At 34.8% G+C, this 4,971-nt stretch overlaps 1 long non-coding RNA gene across 1 annotated transcript; it reads left to right on the plus strand.

Annotated features, from left to right (window-relative positions):
* Positions 1 to 800: 800 nt before the first annotated feature.
* On the plus strand, positions 801 to 3,967 carry LOC137734961 (uncharacterized). The gene is made up of 3 exons (XR_011068594.1): positions 801 to 1,081; positions 1,186 to 1,790; positions 3,793 to 3,967. It is a non-coding gene; the product is annotated as an uncharacterized lncRNA (long non-coding RNA).
* The last annotated feature ends 1,004 nt before the right edge of the window (positions 3,968 to 4,971 follow it).

A 4,971-nucleotide genomic window follows, 5' to 3' on the forward strand; every position in this document is an offset into this window, starting at 1 on the left:
AATGGAGGAGAGTGTAATAAAAAAGTTAGATTATAGGAAATTTGTTACAACATAATGTGCAAAGCACCAAAATTATGACAAAAAAAAAAGTTTAATTAAAGCATTAAAAGACATGAATGTTTGATCTAGAAAATTCAAAACTGAAGCGTCTGTATCAAAATATCCCAAAATACAAAGTTATCAAAACCTAAAAGATATTTACCCTAGTATCTCTCCTCAAGCTCGTCGACTCTGTCACTCAACTCGACTCAATTCTCTATCGCCGTCTTGCCTTGTCATCTCCTCCACCACCCCGACATCACGACGGCCCTAGCAACCATCACGACGGTCCAGCAACTTCGATTGTCCCTCGACCTTGAGTCCTCGATGACATCCCAGACTTAGAGAACCCAGGCACCCCACCACCCATCTTCTCGATTTGTCATATCTCTCGCAAGTTTCGCAATGCAATCTTGTGGTGCACACTGCACTCAGTCTCACAGGGAAAAACCAAACCTCATCTTAATCAGATTTATTTTACTCTGTAATCCTTTTTTCCCCTGTATTTGTTCATGCAAGATGTGGATGGATATGTGGAATTGTTATGGGGTAATAAGAATTCAAAGGGTTTTGACTATTGGGTTTTTTTGTTTCAACTATTTCTTAGTATCTGGGTTTTCTGATATTTAAAGTCTAGGTTTTCTAATGCATGTTGTGGGCTTATCTACAGAGATGAAGCTCTAGCTCATGTAATGCATGTCTTAATAGACTAAAGATAGGTTTTCTAATGCATGTTGTGGGCTTATCTGGGTAATAGCTCACGTTGCACTGGGTTTTTCAAGCAAGCAAAAGGAATTAGTAAGTCCATTATTCTCCTAGATTACTGGCTTTGAAATAATTAGTTTTGAATATGAAGGCTGATGGAATAGTTCTCTTCAAATTTTCTCGGGATGGTTGTTATGTGTTTCGTTTTGTGAATTTCAATATTTATCATATGGTTGGGCAGATTGACAAAGCAAAATCTATATGTGAGTGCTTGATTGCATCAGAGGGTGCTGATCTGAAACTTGAGGAAGCTTTTTGCTTGTTCTTCATGGGTCAGGTATATTTTACCAGATGGTGAGATTCACAAGGATGGATTTATTAAGGATCCTATCTTTAGTTTTACCAGATGGTTTATGTATGTGTGTATGTATGTCTTTGTAGGCCAACTTTTTTGGTGGTGACAAGATGACTCTTTTGAGCAAGAAAAGCAAAGTAGCTCCACAGAAGTTGCCTATCATAAGTCAAAGACCAATATCCACAGCTTTTGTGTCAGAATAGAGAGATTTCAATGAATCTTTTTCCCATATGAACTCTTCTCAACATCTTGTTAAACATACTCAGTCTGTTATCCTTACGCTAGCAGCATATGAAGCCTAGCAGTCCCATAATCAATTGTTATTATCACATTTTATCTAGTATTTTAAGTGTTGTTTTTTGCCCAAATATGGACATAATAAGCTCCATCACGCTATTGATATTATATGTGTGCATGAAGCAGGGCGAAAGGTATATTCTTTATTTGTTCACAAGGTATATTCTAGGTTCTCTACATACCAAACCATTTGTACTTGCACTGATTTAATCTATCTTTATCTCCGTTGGAAGTATTTATATGTATTTTGTAAAATAACTGTGCGACGTCTCTGTTATGTTGTTGTGTTTTGTTTGAATTTTGTAGAAGCTGAACACTAATTGTTTGATTGTGTGCTTAAAAAGATGTGCTTCCCATCTCTTCCCATGGAGCTCTACCCTTTGATAAGGCCCAGGTAACTCTTTCATTGACTTAAGATTAGGTCCTATTAATTTTTTAAAGTATTGTAGTTTTCCCATATATAATAGTTGTGCTTTTGCTTTCAACGGGGTATGATTGTTGTGATTTTGCTTGTTGAAGATGATTTTGCATGAACTTGGTGTCGTAGAAAACTTATGAAAATTTACAAGGATTTGAGCAAGGGCTGAGCCATAAGTAATGTTTATATGAATTTGAGCACTTATATTATATAATAACAGTCCAAATAGTTGGGGTTGCAACTCCAACCCCACAATTAGCTTGAGTGAATTTCTTCTTCTTTAATTCTTAGGTAATACTTTTCAATTACAAGTTGATTGCTAGTTGGCTGATGATAGGGATTTTACCACCTGCAAAAGTAGGGATAAAAAGACTTTAAATACTTGCATTAGTACAAGATAATTGTAGTATAGATGACTCTAGTAAGGTCGTTCTCCTCAAGGATTGAATGAATAATTTATGTTAAATCAAATTTTAATTAATTATTTAAAAAAAATTGAGAAAAAGGTGATTTTGTGATTTAAATAATAAAAACGAATTTAATAAAAAAATAATTAAATAAAGTGACAAAATAAAATAAACTAAAAGAAAACGGTATTTGAAAATTAAATTGTAAAAGCCTAGGGTTCCGCCGTCACCTTAACAATCCTATGTAATTCTTCCAATTACTTATGAATTATACATGCATATTTTGAAGGTTAGGTTTTCCTAATATATGCCTACTTGGACCCCCAACATAAAGCGTATATCAAACATGCAACTTGTCTGTGGTATTCAGATCAAATCTAAACATGCATGACTCATTAAGCTTTGTGAAACCTTTTGAAAAATCATACAACCCTTAAGACGTGGTATTCATCCAAAGTGAACTTGCACATATTAATCACAAGAAGGCTTCATCTATTTCAGGGACCGACCATCGACCAAAATTGCATCAATTTACTTTCTAAAGATCCTAATGGTAGCTAAGCATTAAGACAAATAAATAGTATAAACCGGTGATTAATAATTCAAAACTTGCATCCATAAGCAAATTGAAAAGAAACTACATATTCTTGCTGAGGCTAGTGGCCTCACCCTAGCAAACGGAATTTAGTTACTAGCAATCATACAACGAAATATTATTAAAAACAATGATAAAAAACACCTTGAAAATAAACTTGAATCCAAAAGCTCTCTAAAGTGTGCGTGCATTTTCTTCCTTGTCTTCTCTACCAAAAAACCCTAATGGCTAAAAAGCCTTATTTATACTACTAGAAAATAAAACCCTACCTAGAAAAGGTCTTAGAATAAAAATAGGAAACCAAATAAATTAAAATAAATTAGGAAACAGAATCCTAAATTGATTAGTAAAATTCGCCCAAAATCTGCATAGTCTCAAAACAGCCACATTTCTAGATCATCAGTGCTCCAAAATAGGCCCAAAATGGCTAGAATTAAAGTTTGAGATATCCCGAACATAATTGCAGAAGGCCTCGAACCCAAAGGCATCATCTTGGACGCCAAAAAGCCCAAAGAATCCCAAAACGTCAGTTTAACAACACTACACGTTGCTCCTTTACTTCTTCGCCATAAATAAAACACTTGGTGGAAAATTATGAAACTTTGATATGATTAAGTCAACAGACTCACAAACATCCTCCAATTGGAATAACTCTAAAATTCATCCGTTTGGCTACTTTTTACTCCAGAGGAAGTTGAACATCTTACATTAAGAATATAAATCAAAGTATCAACATTCTCACACAATAACCAATAAATTAATACTAAGAATAGGGTAAAATATATAGTATAAAATCGACTCATTAGCTGACTTCTCTCCCTGTTATTTTCAGTTATAGGTTTATTATTTACCTTACTTACCTTGGCATCAAATTGAACTGTACGGAACTAGAATTTGTGCACTATGAGCATATAGATTGTTTGCTAATTGTTGCCTGTGGTATAGTGCTCAATTTTTTTCACTTGTACCTCCGCAGGTTTATGAGAAATTTTTGTCGGGCAAGTTACTTGTGCTCTTTAATGTGCTCTTTAACCAATAGTAGCAACAACATGAGAGTCTTCATGGTCCTGTTTCGTACTTTGACGGTCAGTTTCATATTTTTTAGTATGGCTCATTGGTTTTAGACCTGATTTTGTTGTAGTGTAGCGTACCCTTTTTTTTTTTTTTTTTTTTTATTTTATGTGATAGCGTGCCGCTTGTAATACTTCTTTTGAATATGTGATTAGTTATGGAAGATTACAGCAAACATGTAATTCTGTGTAGTCTTTTAACTGTATAATATATATATATATATATATATATATATATATATATTTGGGTGCACAAATTAATGGGCCCTTTTTTTTTTTCAAACATATTACAACATAGACACCGATGTATAAAAAATTTAAAAACTAAAATATCTTTGTTTAAAAACCCCGGTCTTTTCTAGTATCCCCAAATTATATTTAAGAACTCCCAGCCTCAATCATTGCAACCTTCCAACTTTAAACCCAAGTTACCTTATTCCTAGGGCTGGGCACGGGCCGGGCCGGGCCCAATTTTGAAGGGACCGGACCGGACCTAGGTTCAAAGGGAACGGGGCGGGCCGGGCCGGGGATTACATTTTTTAATATAAGAACCGGACATTACCCGGCGCGGTTGAAACGGGCCGGTTCGGGCCGGGTCCACGGGTCCATTTTTTTTTTTTTGGTTGTTTGAAAGAAAAAAAAAATTGTACATATTCACAGATTGCAAACTGCACAGATTGCAATCTGCACAAAAAACTGCACAGATTGCAATCTGCACAAAACTGCACAGATTGCAATCTGCACAAAACATAAGAGGCAACCAAATTGATATATCAAAATAAACGCAGCTTATAATTTGGAGAACCTAAAATTTAATCGAACTACTATATCAGAACCATCATAAACATAAGAGCCAACCAAACTGATATATGAGAATACAACATAGCTTATAATTTGGACAACCTAAAATTTAATCCAATTAAAACATGACAAATGAACAGATAAAGATGCTCCCACGTAACAAACTAAACCTCACCCTCGACTGAAAACAGACGATGCACCAGCCAAGTTACCGTCTCCTCTATACAAACAAAACCTGCAAAACCAATCATGAACCAAAAAAATAAAATAAAAAAACAAAGTAT

The sequence above is a fragment of the Pyrus communis genome, chromosome 5 (assembly GCF_963583255.1).
Source record: "Pyrus communis chromosome 5, drPyrComm1.1, whole genome shotgun sequence".
NCBI lineage: Eukaryota > Viridiplantae > Streptophyta > Magnoliopsida > Rosales > Rosaceae > Pyrus > Pyrus communis.